This window comes from Helicoverpa zea, chromosome 25 (assembly GCF_022581195.2).
Source record: "Helicoverpa zea isolate HzStark_Cry1AcR chromosome 25, ilHelZeax1.1, whole genome shotgun sequence".
NCBI lineage: Eukaryota > Metazoa > Arthropoda > Insecta > Lepidoptera > Noctuidae > Helicoverpa > Helicoverpa zea.
In genome coordinates this window covers 1,485,585-1,504,093 of record NC_061476.1, presented here as the reverse complement: position 1 = coordinate 1,504,093, position 18,509 = coordinate 1,485,585, and the positions used below count along the sequence as shown (strand labels likewise).

Below are 18,509 nucleotides of genomic sequence, written 5' to 3'. Positions count from 1 at the left end.
GGAATTACCTACTCAAGTCCCGAGGACCTTCTTGCTGTACCTGGAGATAAGTGAAAAAATATGATTGCTTGCCAAGCTAGGTTCATTAAAATCAGTTCAGCAGTATTTGCATGTAGGAGTAACAAACATCCAAACTTCCAAGTTTATGATATTAGTGTGATGTAAATTAGGATTAACTATAAAAATGCGTGGTCCTAATAATCAGCAAAATTCCAGGTGAAATTCGGCTCTGTTTGTAAAAAAGGCTTGGATCATATTATTTATTAGGCCCGTTTTTCAATGCCTACTTATTTCGTAATTTTGTCCCACCCAAAAATTGAAACGAAAGGATTAACTTGTAATTTCGTAAAACCTCTAGCGACATCTCATGCACTACGTAAAAACAAATGCAAGAAAAATCACCCCAGTTAGTGCCTGAAAAATTTCACAGATGGCGCTGATTTCAACTCGTTAAAAAGTTCACATCGCTTGGTGTCACGCTGAAGTTTTTCTCCGCCCTAGTTGGTTTTGTTATTTTTTTCCTAGATGGCGCTGTACGACATTTCAAGATTGAAAGTTCATGAAACTTTCTATCTTCTTTTTTAAGGTTCCGTACCCAAAGGATAAAACGGGACCCTATTGTTTTCGCTCCTCTGTCAGTCCGTCTGTCACTAGGCTGTATCTCATAAACCGTGGTTAGAGAGCTAAAATTTTCGCAGATGATGAATTATTGTTGCCGCTATAACAAAAAATACTGAGAACTAGAGTTAAATAAATATTTTGATTGAACAAACGTGATTTTTTTTGCTATTTTTTGCTGTGGGACGGAACTCTTCGTGCGCGAGTCCGACTCGCACTTGCCGGTTTTTCTTTTTGCTGTTGAAGATTGATGACCAACTAAGACCAACTGTTCGTCTTTAAGTAGACCTCTTGTTAAGTCCCAGAAAAACCGTTATTTTCATGAAAACACTAAGTAAGTAAGTCTACGTAAAATCTAACTTCGATTTAATTCTTAAACAAATTTTAATGCTCAATCTCATGAATGGAATTAGGAATATGAAAATTACATATTATACTTTTACAGGAATCAATTTTCCAACAAAAAAAAACGACTTCGAGCATCGATATTCACCATAAACCCAATCGTTCAATTAAAAATAAATCTTCATCGTTAGGAAACGGGAACATTTATTATTGCCGCGTAAACGTTAATGGCCGCCGTGACGTCAGAGAATGGAACCGCAACATAAATTGTGATTACACGCATATTGTTATGTGAGATTTGCTGTAAACAAAATTGGCTATCATTTTTATCTTTTAACTAGCCGTTTTCCCGCGGTTTTAATCCGCGTCCCGTGGGAACTGCTGCCCTTGCCGAGGTATGATATAGTTTTTAATACTCGTAAAGAGAGTAGCTTTCCAACAGTGAAACAATTTTAAAATTGGTCCAGTAGTTTTTTTTTTTTAAACTGGTGTGACTTTTTCAAGACTGAACGTTGGGAAAGTTCATGAAACTTGCTTGCTTCTCTCTTCTTTTAACCGTCTCCTCATAAAAGAGGAAAATATCTTCTTTTTTTTTTAAGTTTGATTAACAATTAAAGTATTATTCTAAAGGGATTTCATTCAAATTCCAAATCCAATCTGATCTCCTCAACCAAGTGACCTTTGCTACCCCTTGGTAAGAATGGCTGACTGTCAGACTTTCTGGCTCCTAACCACCTACAACAATAGGCAAACCTGATAAAAGCTCTATATCTCAAAAATATTTATACACCCAATATGAATCTATCAAGAATCTTGCCTACAAGTAAAACTTTATTAACAAAATTACTATAATATTTGGTGCAAACGATAAAACTTTACGATATGTTTATAATAATGTTAATCTGTTCTTGCGTGGGCGTCTCTTGTTATGCGTATTAACTTCCGTGGATACGGGAGGTAAGAATTTCTGTATTGGATAAAAAAATCTTTCGATAGTCTATTGATCTCTCTAGGCACGCTAGAATAGGCTAAGTAGGTATTCTTCAATGAAGAATTTCATATTTTCAAAAGATTGCTAAAGATTGGGAACTACTCAGGTACTACATGCCTACTGAAAATACATACTCTAAGTTGGTTACGTAATGAAGAATATCTATGTATCTATCTGATCTACGGGTGCCTAGATAAAAGTAGCTTATAACCTTCCTTAACACTGAAATACTTTTTGAAATCGGTTCGGTAGTTTCTGAGGTTAACCTGTTCCAAAAACAAAGAAAGTAACTCTTCAACTTTATTATCTATCTGAATATAAGTTTCTTTATTTGAACGCCATAATCTCAGAAACGACTGGTGCGATATTTAAATCACTTTCAGTAGGTTTACTCTGTCAGTGAAAGATAAACTAAGCCCACTTTTTAATTTTTGCTGTCCAAGGTCCCAATCTCCTTCCATTCTCCACAATTCCCCCCATGTTTATTTAGCAAGCAATGTCGGTGATTTCAGTACTGTAACAGATCTTTACGGTGTAATCATAAAAGTGTATCGTAAACTGTCTTCATAGCACTCTCCTTATTTGCATTGTTCGCATTCCTGAGATGGTTTTGGTGTTACAATGTTACGTTTCATTTCAGCGAATAAAAGTAGGTAGTTCGCAAGATGCATCGTTAATTATTTCAAAGTATAGCTTCCGGTTTCACCAGTTTCTTTTATATCTGTATGTAGTTCCTTAGATAGAACAAGCTCTTTAACTTTATAATATTAGAATATAAGTAGATAGATACATAGGCTTGTCCTTTATTAAGAATACGGCCGCCATAGTGTTTTTGTTTCTATTTACGTACTACCTTGTGTTAATTACCTAATTAACTGAAAACTCATTCCTTACTCATAAGAATAAACATTAACCTTTTATGCTTAGTCAGGTGCATTTTTTTTTTCTCTTTGTTGGTGTAGCAAACAGATAAAAAAAGCAATTTCGTAAAATTATAATGGATGAGAATTATAAGGTCTTAGAATAGAATAAGTCTTTATTTGCTTAGAATGCAGGTACATACAATATATTATATGTGCGTGTGTGTGTGTTTATTATGCTGAATGTGCCCCCTTAATGATAATAACTATGATTTTATTTATACTAGGTACTCATAAATATGCCTTTAACACATGCACTTGATAAAAAAACATCGAGGGTAAAGTTCGTTCGTCTTCTTTACAAAGTCAATGTCAACTAGTGTTACATTAGGAGCATTTTTTTCAGTAGATGGCTAATCACCAAATTACGTATCACAGTGTGGGTATTGCACCCTTAAAGAGAGTGTTAGATACTCGAAAGACTCAAACGCTACCTAATTTAAAGGTCGATGATATTTAAGCAGACCAAAATGAGTTGCGTTTCTGACTCAAACTCACCCACGTTCCTTCTGAAGCCCTTTATGTAACAGGGCCGCGGTAACTCTTTCTAACAATCCCTCAGCCCCGGCAGGCTATTTTTTGTGATGGGTAATCATCAAATAACCTCCCCGCTGTGGCGCTGTGAGTGTCAGACTCTTACTGACTAAAACCTGTCATGTTCCTTCCAAAGCCTTTTATGAATTAGAGCCGCGGTAACTCTTCCGAACAATTCCGCAGCTCTTCGCAGGCAAACTTCGGCCCTAAGTTGCTCTTTTAATTGTCACAAATGACAAGCAACATCTATGCCTACCAAAACCTGCTATTCTGCAGATACCAAAACGTGATTAAGCGTGATGAATGCCGCGATCCTGTCCGTCATTAGGTCACGTGTTCCTGAATCACTGTTACATACGTCACAGCTGAAAACTACTATTGGTACTCGGAGAGTGGTATCGTTTGTGAGAAGGACATGTGTGTGAGAAAAATGATTGAAAGTAAAAAACTGAAATTAATTGTTTCCCTTTTAACCGACTACTTAAAAATAAAGAGTTTCTCAATTCAACTGCATACCTACCTACATATTTGCTATTATTTATTTACTTCAGGCATCTAAAACATTTATAAAAGCTGTTAGGTATACCGGGTTCATGCAACAAACTCAATGTAAAATTTATTAAATAAGTAACATTTTAGCGTTTTCATTAATAATATTGGTGTACCTATGCGTTACTTTTACGTAGGGCTGCCATCCGTCCGGGTTTCCCCGGATTTGTCCTCGTTTGGAGGCCGTCCGGGGGCCGTCCGGGCGGGGTTTCAAGAAGTGTCCGGGGAAAACCCGGACACTTTCATGTAAGGAAGCACCTCATTGAATTTAATTATATGTTAATAGTAAATGGATTACAAATAAGGTACTATTTTGTTAAAAAAAAATCGTACTCGTTCGGGGAAAAAGTGCGATTAACGCCAAATGTCCGGGTTTTTTTATGTTGGTCAGGGTTTGGTGAAATTCGAGATGGCAGCCCTACTTTTACGGGACATTGAATACCATTCAATTGTGCATAAATGGCGCAACAAACTTCCAACACTTTGCAGACAACTCACAAAATTCTCACCTTCGTTCCACTCTTTCCCCTTTACAAGTGACTTCCACCAGTAGGCATCATCCTACAGTGTGTCCGAATATCTACGAGTATTTTCAGTAATAGCAGAGTGCTGCGATCTACGTAAACGCCGCTGAGTCTGCCAGAAGATGTGTGCTTGTGCGCGTGAGGGCGCAAAGAGTTGTGAAGCGTAGATGTGGCAGTAGGTGAAGGGGAGAGTAATATGCCTAACGTATGAAGAAAGAGATGAAGGGAAAGGTTTAATAAAATAAAAAAAATAATGCTAATTCATGTTTGCGTTAGGTGGAGTTTGCATATTTTTAAACATAGTTTTATTTTTAACTCTTGGTGAAAAAAAACAGGGGTGTGGGATTTTTTTCCAAACTATGTACTTACAACTTAAAATATTACTGACACGACTTTATTTGCGAGTGGAAGTATAAATACATGTAAAATGAATAACTGAAGTTACAATACTACATAGTTAACGCTCAATACACAAATCTTATTAAAAGCTACGCAAAAACTTTCTCCCCTCCCAAAAGCTTCAAAACATTATCGCTTCTGAAACTTCCATAATCTTTATCCGTATACACACAGTACTGCGCATGTGTGCGTGGCGCCATAACCCGCCGTTTCTAACCTAAATCCGATTCCCGAGGTACGCAGCCGTCGCTCCGGGCACTCCGCGAAAACGTTTATAAATAACATTTTCTCCCAATTTTTTACGCAAAAAACACGAAAAATATGTAAAAAATACTAAATTCTTTTCATTTTTTGTGCATTTCTCAAAGATAATGTCGATAAATAGTGCTGTTTTGAGTGCTAGTGTTGTGTTTGGTGTATCGAGGTGTTAATCGACGTTTTTTTCTGGTGATTATAATGTCTTGTTTGTGAAAATGCGGAGCGAGTGATGGTGATTATAATACTGGATTTGCTGTGAGCGTGGATTTTTTGTACATTTAGGTAAGGTTATAGTTTTTTTGGTTGTTTATCAGTTTTCAGGAGAATTTGGTAGATCAATCGATTCAGTTTTGGTGCCAAAAAACTGATTTCTGCAGGAGAATTTTGATCCTATTCATATTTATTCTTTTGTTATAAATATTAATATTTAGGATTCAGTCAAGGTGACTTATGTCCTGTAACGTAATTTTACTGTATTTTTTATGGAAAACTGTTGTTTTATAGGAATGTGAAAACGTTATGAGAGTGTGTATTAAATTCATTCTTTAACAGATTTTAAATACAACACAAAAAGTTGTATAATTTTGGCAGTTGAGTGTGTAAAAGGTAAAGTTGCGTACTTTCTGAATTGTGTTTTCGAGCATTTTTTAATGCATTGAGTAGGTAGGTACGTACTGCGTTTATAATTTGTGGATTAATCAAATTTTACGTATTAAATTACGAGTTGTTTCTCGCAGTTTCATTTGTGTACCAGAGGAATTAATTTCGAGACTCGGACAATGTTTAGGTACGGGGGCATAACGTAGCATTCTAATCGTGACAGAATATTTAAAATCGTACCAATACATATCTTCCATTTTTTATATGGATATGTCGTGGTGGCCTAGTGGGTAAAGGACCAACCTCTCAAGTATGAGGGCGCGGGTTCGATCCCAGGTCAGGCAATTACCAATGCAACTTTTCTAAGTTTGTATGTACTTTCTAAGTATATCTTAGACACCATTGACTGTGTTTCGGATGGCACGTTAAACTGTAGGTCCCGGCTGTCATTGAACATCCTTGGCAGTCGTTACGGGTAGTCAGAAGCCAGTAAGTCTGACACCAGTCTAACCAAGGGCTATCGGGTTGCCCGGGTAACTGGGTTGAGGAGGTCAGGCACGGCAGTCGCTTCTTGTAAAGCACTGGTACTCAGCTGAATCCGGTTAGACTGGAAGCCGACCCCAACATGATTGGGAAAAAGGCTCGGAGGATGATGTGGATATGGATATAACAACACTCTTATTACACTACGTACTTATGTATATTTCTGTTAGTCGCAGTCGCAACAAACGGTGTACTTAGTATATATATATATTTTTAATCTGTGATTTTCGCTGTAACGCTCCAAGTCTACTTAAAACCATTCGTGTATTACGTATTACAGCTAATGGCTTCATAGTAACCTATTGCTTACTTACATGAAAAAGCTTTTTATAAGTAGTTGATAAAACTCGATACATAATCTAGAAGCCATAGTAGTGGGTATAATACTCCGCATGGCTTGTTTTATGAACGTCATCATTAGAACGAAAATAAAAACTCACCATGAGTAAATGAAATGTTACAAAAAACTGACTACATGCGAGTTAAACTCGCACACAAATAAATGGTTTCGTACTATTTATCTATAAAAGTCCCCCTAAAATCGTTATTAAAGTATTATTTTCAGTATTTAATGTCGTAGCCGCAACAGAAATACATCATCTGTGAACAACTGTCTAGCTAGAACTATCATAGTTCACGACATTCTTGCCTGGTGACAGACAAACGGACAAATGGACATACAGCGAAGTTTTAGTAAAAGGGTCCCGTTTTTCCATGTACAGAAAACGCTGCGTCTACGCTAGGAGAGCCGAGCACGAGCGGAGCACGAGCCGAACACAATTCGTCTACGTGGACAAACTTACAAGCCTCTAACTAGCGCGCTGCGAGCATTTCGTTCGTGCTCGGCTGCGTTCCACCTGTTGTCGGTTTTTGTCGAACACAAAGGGATTTGCTAACAGTGATCGTTGTAGGTTCGTTGTACGTCCACACTTGACGCCGCGAACGACAAGCCGTGAACGGCTCCGCTTTTGCTTCGCTCGTGCTCGGTTCGTCTAGCGTAGACCCGCCTTAAAAGTACCTATACTTTCGACTGAAACGCTTATGGAACAATAAATAACTGTAGAAGTCGAAATCTTGATGATTAGGTACTTTTGTGTGAATTAATTTTGCTAAAGCTTTAGAAAAAAATAACAATTCATCTTACCCTCCTTTTCTGCAGTTGGTTAACAAGTCAACAGAAGTCTGACGAATCATTTGCGAGAAATGATGAGTTGGTATGCTATTCTTATTGTTAGTTGTGATGAAAAAAATATTTTCAGAGTTATAAAAACAGTTTTATATGGCTGTTTTGTTTGTCTGGTTTTGCCAGAAATAGCTTGTTAGGAAGTGTTTTCAGTTTTTTATTATTGACGTGTGGGGTCTGTGTTACAAATAAAGAATTTAATGTGAAATCGTTAGAAGAAGTTAGTAAACCATATTTAACAAAACAGGCATACAGATAATGTAAGACATGCTATTTGACTGTTTTTTCTTTTTCATTCGTGCTTACAAAATTGCTCACCAAAATGCTGAAAATCACACCAAAATCGCTTCAGCCAAACGTAAGATATTCGCGCACATACTTAGGTACATACATGCAAGTCCAACTGAGACCCTCCTTTTTTAAAATCTGATAATAAACTAAACTATATTCAACTTGTTTCCACCAAAACTTTCATCTTCGTCCCGTAGTTACTAGATCGTATACCCGGCAGCCCAAGTAATAGCCTTCCTTGATACAAAGCTGGAAGAATTTTTCAAAGCTACGCAGTTATAAGAAACACATTCTTCAGCTTCATAATATTACTACAGAGATAATTAAGTCTATTTCCATTTAGCTATGCAGTTAAAACATCATGCACAACAATCAGTCGCTTTTACAACTGTCCAGCTGTGCTATGAGACAATTTTAGAAATTCATGACATCATTATATATATATGTATTCTGTCCTCTGAAAACTTTTCCATAACTATATAGGTATTCTACAGATAAACTCCATCCAAAGAGCGCCAATTATACTTTTCTGTGTTGTTAATTTTCTTGTTGTCCGATAAAGAATAATCTGTCTAATTTATCTATCATCATCTGCCTAGCCTTTTCCCAACTATGTTGGGGTCGGCTTCCAGTCTTACCGGATGCAGCTGAGTACCAGTGGTTTACAAAAAGCGACTGCCTATCTGAGCTCCTCAACCCTGTCACCCGGACAACTCAATATCTATTGGTAAGACTGGTTGTCAGAGTCAGGCTACCCGTAACGACTGCCGAAGATGTTCAACTGACAACCGTCATTGGTGTTCAAGATATTCTGAAAAGTAGTACGAACTTAGAAAAGTTGCATTGATGCTTGCCTAACCTCACATACTTGAGAGGTTGGTTCTTTACCCATTAGGCCACCACGACTGTTCTGTCTTCTGAAAATTTTCCTCTACTATAATAATACACATAGAAAATAATAAGATTATGAATAAATCATCCGAATTCCCCCGGCCTTGACTTAGATAAAGTTTCGTATATTTTTAGGGTACCGCTTTCAAAGTTTTGTTTTGTTGTGACAAAATTATTATTTTTTCGTCATAAATGTTAAGGTCGGAATAATAATCTTTATTTTGGAAGCCTTGACGTTATTTCAGTTATTTACGATATTTGTTTTGTTTGAAGAAGAAGGAATAATAATTATTGCTGAAATGTTTTATTGATCATAATTATTAATCAACAATGTTTGGATCTTGAACAGATCTAAATCACTGTGCAAACACGAATGAAAAAATTATAAGGGAAAAACAAAAAACAAATTATTCCGTCTACTTATACTACCACTACTATAAGGAAAAGGGTTTAAGGTAAGCATTAAAAAATAATTTATAAAAAAACACTGTATCACACAAACTATATCTTTAAAACCCACGAAAAAAGGTGCTGTACTCAAAATAATGCGTTTCTTTAAGGCTAATCTAAGGACACATGTCCTCACTTTGAAAACAATCCAAAAAGTATCTCTCACATATACCATTCACCTCAAAATACGAAAATAAAGTTTTGCACATCCCTGTTTTAATATTAGCTGGTACGTTGGCAGTGTGTGACACACTTCGAGCCTGTTTTCAACATAATGCTGATATTTGTCGCTATTCTGATGACATAATTATGTCAATGACGTTTTGGAAATAGCGGGAACCATGGAGGAGGGAAAGATAGCGGAGATGCTGTAAGGAAGGTAGGTCAAGCACCTTCTAGGTCAAATACGTACGGTGGGTGTGACAAAAACGATCAGTTACGAGTGAACAAACGAGATGTTCGGGTTTTTTGACACATCTATCAATGATTTTTGGTAATCCAAAAAATGGGCGGGTTCCCTACAAGGAGTATAAGGGAAGAGGCAAGTAACGTTTCTCGTCCCCCGAACAAGCAGTTTGGCGTGCTACTTTCTTAGGAAACTTTGCGTTATGACATCTCCGCTAGTCATTTTGTTCTCCGTGGCAAAAACTGACATCTTGCACGAGTATTTTATGCTCGAATGTGTTTAATGCGCGTTGCATCTGTTTTCGCGGTTTTATGTGTAAAAACAGCTGTTGTAAGTTTGGCGGTTATAAGTCTTGACTGTGAAGTTTTGGTGTGGGTTTGATACCTGGTAGGCACTACTAACTTTCATAAGTTTCATGGTATCTATCATCAATACTAATACTACTAGGCTGAAGAACTTTTATGTAATTTTGAACGCCCTTATAACAGATGCCATAATTTTTCTATGTGAAACCAATGTTACGTGAGGCAGGGGGACAATAAGTAGGTCATTGTTTGTGTATAGAAAAAAGCTGTATTAGGTACTACTGCTTTAATAATTTAAGGGCATAAAAACAAACCTATGTCATTGCTTCACTTATAGCCACTTTATACGCAATCTTCATCCATATTTTGCTATCTGAGATTACGATTTTGGAATCCATTTCTTACTTACATTTCAATGAAAGGACTGTACAGAACCCTCTAACTTCAAAACCACTCGTCCTTACTGTTTCATCTCGGCTCCGGGCTGAAAGCCCATTTTGGCACTGTGTTTCAGTAGAATTCAGAATATATACTACTGAATATTTATCTAAGGGAGGGCTGTAGAGGGGAGGTTCTATCCCCCATAGTTTATTTTATTTATTTTATTTTACATTTTTAGGAAAACTTACAGCTAGGTAATACAATAGTTAATTATTATAAGTAAGATATCGCCAATTACAAGTTTTCACAAGTAAGATGAACAATAGTAAGCTACTTAACAATACAAACCTAAATTTAAAAAATAAAATTATACAATTAAATGCATGCTAGTTACTACTGAACATGATTAAAGAAGTAATCACACAGAGTCTTTTTAAGTTTAACAATACTAGTGTTACAAAGATCGATATCGACTTCCCCGCAGGCCGAATTATATGCACGACTCGCTCTTATCAGATAAGAGTTTTGTCTATACGTGGTTTTAGCCGCATGTGTGTCTAGAAGATGGAATCTGCGTAGAAATGTAGAAGGCACACGCAGTCCTATTTTGCTCACCAGTTCCGGAGTGTCAGCCAATCCATTCATAACCTTAAACAGGAATACTAAGTCTGCAATATTTCTACGTTCGAAAAGTGGTAGGATATGGAACTTTTTGCATCGTTTAGGATAATTTGGTAAATAAACTTTTGTACGAAACTGAACATACCTTAGGAATTTTCTTTGAATGCTCTCTAAACGATTAATGTAAATATTATAGTTAGGGTTCCACACTTGAGAGCCATATTCCAGGTGACTACGAACAAAAGAACAATACAATATTTTGATAGTCTTGATGCTGTTAAACTCTGATGAGATTCTGAGGATAAAACCTAATGCTTTAGAAGCTTTTTTAACTACATTGTCAATATGTACGCCAAAGATAAGTTTTGAGTCAAAAGTCACTCCTAGATCCCTAATAACATTTACTCTATTCACCGGGGTACCCAACAGAGTATAATTAAAGTTAATTGGATTTGGTTTCCTAGTAAAAGAGCAAACATAACATTTAGAAATATTCAAATCCAGTTTATTAATTGCGCAATAATTTTGAAAATTATCAAGATCTTCTTGAAGTAAAATAGCGTCTTCTACTGTGGAGACCTGTTTCATAATCTTCATGTCGTCTGCATATAACAGTATTTTGGAATGTCGGAAACAGGCTTCTACGTCATTAATAAAAATATTGAACAATAAGGGTCCCAATAAGGAACCTTGCGGAACCCCGGAAGGAATGCACATAGCCCTAGAGGAGTAACCGTTTAGAACGACTGTTTGACATCTATTCTGAACGTACGATGTGAACCAACGGTAAAGATTGCCTCTTATACCCATAGAGAGAAGTTTTTGAATTAGGATAACGTGATCTATTCGGTCAAAACATTTGCTGTAGTCAGTATATATAACATCAACTTGAGACCTTTGAGACATTGACTCTGATAGGAAGTCACTACACATGATAAGATTGGATGTTGTTGACCGACCTCTTAAAAAACCATGCTGCTGTTCACTAAAACAGAGTTTAAGTGCCGAGTAAACTTGCCTGTAAATAATTTTCTCGAATATCTTAGCAAACACGCACAGCTTTGTTCCCAACATAGTTTGGGAAAAGAAGTCAACAAAAGTGACTAGTGAATCAGAATTTGGACATCACGATTAGTCGTATACTTGCTATAAGACAGTTTCAATTAACAATTTAATATTACAGTTCTCTTGTGATATCGAAGGTCGGGAAGAATATTTCCAAATATCTTCGCTAAAGGAACCCGTGGTTACAATACTGTCTAATCCTTTTAATCAAGATCTTGGCTCCTCTCCAGAAAAACTACAATGTAGAGTAGATCCTATTGTCTGCCGTACAATAAACTATTTTAACAATACTTTAATACTGATAAAACAAAAGCTTTACTCTTCGCCAAATTAAAAACCTTGGGATTGTGATAAAAAAATATTTTTAGTTATTTTTATTTTTGAAGACAACGCCATCTAGTGGTGACACTTTTGAGTTGCGAGTAGCTAAAATAAAGCGTTTGCTTTCAATAAAGTTAGTGTCAACATAAAAGGTGTAATTATGTCTTATAGTTATAGGTGGTTGTACATTGTACAGTGTAGAAACTATGTGGCCTAGAGACCTATAGAGACCGACCTATATAGAGCACAGCTTAAAGAAGTTGGAGAGTTTATCATTAGCTTATTACAAATACAAATACCAAAATCATCATCATCAGCCTTTCTAATATTGATCATAGGCCTTAATGTGGTGGATATCAAATAGCTGTACATCAAGTTTAGCTTACAATTACTTGAAAATGTTTGTACACAAACGTTCCAACTTCTTGTCGCGATGGGTAGTGATCATTGCTTTTGCTAATCAGTAGCAGCCGTTGTTACAAAACCTCGTCAGAGGCCGTCAGACGGATTTGAGAAAACTTTGACGCTAGGAATTGTTAGGTGATTAAATCTGGTCAAAAGCCAGCAAAGATCAGTTTATCGTCAGCCCCCAATCACAAATAAAAGTCTCTTATCAATACGAGTACAATTTGGCCAACAAAATTGGATTTGCCCAATAATCCGAAAATCCCGCTAACGTCAGCCATGTTAAATGAAGCAAGAAATCCCAATGCTAAATTAATTAAAGGATATAACTAAGTAACTAAGCTTAAACGTCATAACTGTGATCCTAGGATTAGTGAAACATGAAGGTAACACGTCATCTGTGTACCTTTTTCCTCATGATAAGTAGGTATATTCATGATACATTACAAAGTGCGGTTTTATTTTCATTTCTCAAGGAAACCACTTTCTTGATTTCCTTGACTCTCACAAACAATGTGGGCGACTTTTGGAAAAAATAAAATGAAAATAAGTTCAGTAGGTATAAGCTTGTGGCACATTATAGCAGCACGGCAACAGCACGGCTGCAGCACGGCGTCGCCTCGAATTAAGACTACGGCGAGCGGACAGCGCGCCAACCACGCGCTGTCCGCTCGCCGTCGGCGCGCCGTCCGCTCGCCGTCGGCGCGCCGTCCGCGCGCCGGCCGCGAGGTGTAAGCTTGCTGTCACCGCAAACCCAATATTATTTTAAGACGATTATGATTGATGTTATGATTGAACACGACGTAATGACGTTGTTTCGCTGCCGGCTCGGAGTCGGCGGGCAATTAGCACGCCGTCGGCGCGCTGTACGCATGAGGACCGCTCGCTTGCAGCACGCGGGCGGCGAGTCGAGTTGTGTGGAAGCGGCAAGCACGCTGACTGCTCGCCGTTGGCTTTTTCATATTGACATTACGAAATATATTATAATATACACGATTTAATGCTCTAAATTGAATGACAACTTAAATGCTGGTGTGGAGCCGTGCTGTTGCGGTGCTGCTGTAATGTGCCACGTCCTTTATTCAGAGATCATAATTATTCATAATATACTTACCGCCTTAAACGTCACAATGCCTAAAATCTTTATGATATTACGAGTTGATCCTCTCCGTTAAACCTGCGTTCCTTGGGAACTCATACTTGCATCCGGATACAAAGCATTGAATAAAGGGACTATGTAACATTGAAAGAATTTTAAATAGTTTACGGGACTCGGGCAAAAGCTAGTTTGTATGTGTAAGTACATATCACGTAAATAAGTACATACCTTTTTTTTTTTTTTTAACGACGTAAAAAATCATCAAATGACCCCTCCCGCTGTGGGTTAGCAGCGGTGAGGGAGTGCCAGACTCTTACTGACTAAAAGCCGTCGTGTTCCGTCGTAGGCCTTCTTATGTGCTAGGGCCGCGGTACCTCTTTCGAACAACCCGCAGCCCAATAAGTACATACCTGCCTACATTGTTTGACATTGCAAAATTTTACGAACATACGTCATATTTACTTCAAATCCACCTGAAAAACTCGGTGTCATTGACCTTTCAGTTTTCATCCGTTTTACAAAGTGAACTATCTGACACGAACTGACTGACAAACAAAATGATTTAGTGACTCATAGCCTGCTAGAAATAAACCTTGCTTTGATGATGATATTTTTGATGGATACACCTTTTTTCAAAAATAGTAGGGTTATTTGGAGCATTTGAAAAAGACCCGGGATTTATAATTCTTGATCAGAACGAATGACCAAAAGGCGTTTTGGGGATGTTTGAATAAATTATTTTGAGTTTGAGTTTGAATGAGTATTATTATTTAAAACTTTGTCGCGCCTATTAGCATCCACCTTCAGAAGGCACGGAACAGCTTTCCGAAAATCAACAAAAATCAATCATTTTTTACATCTGTTTCTCTTATATTATGGTAACATGTTCTATGCTTACACTGAACTGTATATTTTATTTGGAGCACATCTCTGGTTCTGAAGAGTTCATTGCTCCCACACCACTTGACTTCCAAAGATATTGACTTGGATAATAAAGACTAAACGGTCATGATCGAGGTTTTCCATTGAACATGATGAATGGCATGATCTGCTCTTCTAATTAAGAGATCAAAGCAGTGTACCTACCTATTTTCATAAGTTTATCGACAAAGCTAAAAGTAGACAGTACATATTATTTGATACTAGCGACCCGCTCCGGCTTCGCACGGGATAACAGTATTTCCCTACTATTAAATGTATGTCATTATACATATAAACCTTCCTCTTAAATCACTCTATCTATTGAAAAAAACCGCATGAAAATCGGTTGCGTAGTTTTAAAAATTTAAGCGTACAAAGGGACATAGGGACAGAAAAAGCGACTGTTTTATAGTATGTAGTGAAGTAAGTTCTTAAAGCAGTTTCACCAGGAACTACTTCATGCATCAGGATAAAAAGTAATCTGTATCCTTCCTCGATAAATGCGCCGTATAAAATTGAAAGAATTTTCCAAATCCAACTGGTAGTTCCATTGGTAGTTGGCAGATAACCGATGGGGCCGAAAAGTGCTGGAGTGGAGACCACGGACTAGCAAGCGCAGCGTAGGACGTCCATCAACGAGGTGGACAGACGACTTTATAAAGGTCGCCGGAAGACGCTGGATGCAGGTCGCTTCCAACAGGTATCTGTGGAGATCTAAGGGGGAGGCCTATGTTCAGTAGTGGACGTCCTATGGCTGAGATGATGATGATGATGAACTGGTAGTTGATGAGATTATCACGTTTAAACAAACAAATAAAATTTTCAGCTTTATAATAAAAATATTAGTATATATTCTTGTATTGTTAAAAAAACCAGCCAAGTGCGAGTCGGACTCGGGCAAGAAGGGTTCCGTACCATTATTTAAAATGAGCAAAAAAAACACGTTTGTTGTATGGGAGCCCTCCTAAGTATTTATTTTATACTAGTTTTCAGTATTTGTTGTTATAGCGGAAACAGTAATACATCATCTGTGAAAATTTCAGCTCTCTAACTATACAGCCTGGTGACAGACGGACGGACGGACGGAAGGACAAAGGTGCGAAAACAATAGGGTCCCGTTTTACCCTTTGGGTACGGAACCCTAAAAAGTAACCTATGGCCTTCCTCGATAAATTCGCTATTTAACACTGACTGGTAGTTTTTTAAGATTAGTGCCTGCGTCAAAACGAACCAAAGTTTCAGCTTTATAATAAATATGAAATAGCATGTCTCAAGCATGGAGTTTTGTATAGCAATTTTCTTATTACAGAAAATTACTAACGCCTACATTGTTTATTGAATTTGTACTTTCGCGACCTTTCTATTCTTAACAGGACAAAGTGACTTTGTAGTGCAGTGACCCTACTGCACTATGTTGTAAAACTTACATTGTAAACTCAAAGAAATATGCTAATCCTTGCTAATGTTATAATTATGCGGAAGTAATTTCGTCTATGTGTAATCTAATCAAATAAAATGAAAAGGAAACATTATTTTGGCTGTTTGTACCCATAAGGCTCCGAAACTAATGAACCGATTTGAAAAGTCTTTCTCTGTTGGTAAGCTACACTCTTCCCTAATAACATGGGCTATGTTTTATCCCGGTACGGGCAGAAATTCCCATGGAACGCGGGAAAAACAAGTAGGCAAGTAATGTGGGACTTTGGCCAATGATCGTATGATGTGCCTTGGGAAACGGAATGACGGTAGCTTATTTTTTAAATGATTGTGTTTTTGTATGTTTTTATATAACAAGAAGAAATAACGATTCCTTTCTTTATTTAACCAGTGCTAAAACAAAATAATCTTAAATATTTTTTTATTTACAATCCACTCAATCTTAGATGCAATGTTAGTACAATAACAATTGAAAGTGAAAACAATCAAACTCTTCTTGTATTTATTTAAAAACTATTTGAAGAGCTATCAAAACACTGTTTCTTAGAATCAAAATAATCAGCTGTTTCTTCAAGAAAATGTACCTAACATTGGTATCAAATGCTTCAGGTTTTGTTTGTTTGATTGAACGCGCTAATCTCAGGGATCACTGGCCCAATTTGAAATAAAAAAAAAACTTAGTTTTGAAACCAATTTAAGCAGAAGTTCTCACCGGATGCAGGTGAAACCGGTGACGGAAGCTAGATCAAAATCCACATATTATGTTCTTTTACTTATAATTTTGAAGCTTAATGTGTCAGTAACAATTATAAGAAAAATATAAAGTAACCTACATTTCTGCAAAATGCAATAATGCCAATATTCATTGCACAAATAAATTATTAAAAACAAACAAACGAGTGCAGCGTTTACTAGAAAACAATGAATTTTTATGTGTTTACATACTCCAAGAAAATCCGCTTTATATCTCATAGGATAAAAACTTTTGTGAAGAAAAATATAAGTTTCAGAGCTTAAAACTCCGAAAATATATACTTAACTTTTGGATTACTTACAAAATTATTTCTGTTTAAGGAGCTAATGGTTTGATCAATAATAGGGTTAAGCAATGTTTGGCATGGTCACCGGTTCATGGGTAACCATCTCTCATCTCATGTCAAGACAAGTTCCTCCATACTTCGAAAGACACATTGATTTGATGGCCGATGTAATTTGAACATCTTTGACAATCTAAACGGATTGTCAGAAGCCAGAAAGACTGACAACCTATCTTATCAAGGCGTAAATATAGACTTGTCAATGACAATCAAGAAACAGAGGAAATTATCATGACAAGATATGGGTAGTGGTTGAGTGACCATCCACGGACCTATCTCGCCAATCGTACCTAACCTTATGATCAATCGACCTGTGCGGCTTTGTCAGAATTAGCTAATATGCAGTTCAAGATGATCCTACAGACCTGAACACAAAACAATTACATTAAAAAATCTGCATTTCTGCCTATCAAGTAATTTGCCAAATCTCAACCACGGTATGTCTGGCGCAATCTAAATGAATCTTGGACTAAAATTACCTCAACTGATGCCTTGGTAGACGGAGTCTGACTCAGCATATCATTTGTATCTGAAATCTGTTAGTTCTTGGCCCAGTTGACGTAAATATAGTATGTGGCTTTGCGCTATATGACAAATAGAATTGGCTTTATATATTTATGACGAATGAGACAATTCTTGATGTCGCAAAACAGCCCATTGGTTGGCCTCCGTTTGGTTATATGCATCGAAGATTTTATAGTATTTTTGTTCATAGTATTATTACAATATCTAGACTGCTGAGTATAAAATTTTATAGGACATTTAACGGTTTGTTAGCTCTATTATATTGTGCGTCTATTTAGAAGACAATTTTATATGGAAGAGTAGGTAGGTACCTCGAGCAGCAGCAGATCTTTCAATATACAAATTTATAATTATGCAGGAAACAGCGTATATTTACAAAAAATATATAAAAATATACTATTTTGTTAGCTAGAAAACTATTGTAAACACTTGTATTTTCAAAAGAGTTTCTTGACGGTTCTTCTCCATGAGACTTACTCCTCGGAACCGTGCAACTAGCTTGACGTTCCGAAAGAGCTTTTATAATAGGCCTATTCGAAATAAAAAATATTAATTAACTAATAGTGAATTCTCATCTAATTATTTTGGCTTCGAACAAATAGCTCCCAGCCATTGTACTACAGCAAGATTGTCACACTTTTTTCTTCCCAGTTCACCCGTTTATTTATTATTAGTGAACGCAAGATATTTATAAACTGAGGCCAGGTTCGGATAACGAGTTAATTTCAATCGTTTGGCTCACTAAATGTGAATGTTTTGTGCCAAAAACTCCATTCGATGGTGTTTCCGTGTAAAATAAAATAATTGTCTTAGAATCATTAAGATTATTT

The 18,509-nt window shown here is 36.8% G+C and overlaps 1 protein-coding gene across 4 annotated transcripts in view; it reads left to right on the top strand.

Annotated features, from left to right (window-relative positions):
• The window catches only part of LOC124642743 (muscle calcium channel subunit alpha-1-like), a 79,075-nt gene that overhangs the window by 5,236 nt on the left and 55,330 nt on the right, over positions 1–18,509 (top strand). Inside the window, exon 1 of one of the 4 annotated variants that reach the window (XM_047181363.1) lies at positions 5,106–5,420. The exons of the other annotated variants lie outside the window; for them this stretch is intronic. The gene's annotated coding sequence lies outside the window, so the exon portion shown is untranslated. Of the gene's footprint in view, positions 1–5,105; positions 5,421–18,509 lie in introns of those variants that run through there. 4 annotated transcript variants of the gene reach the window in all.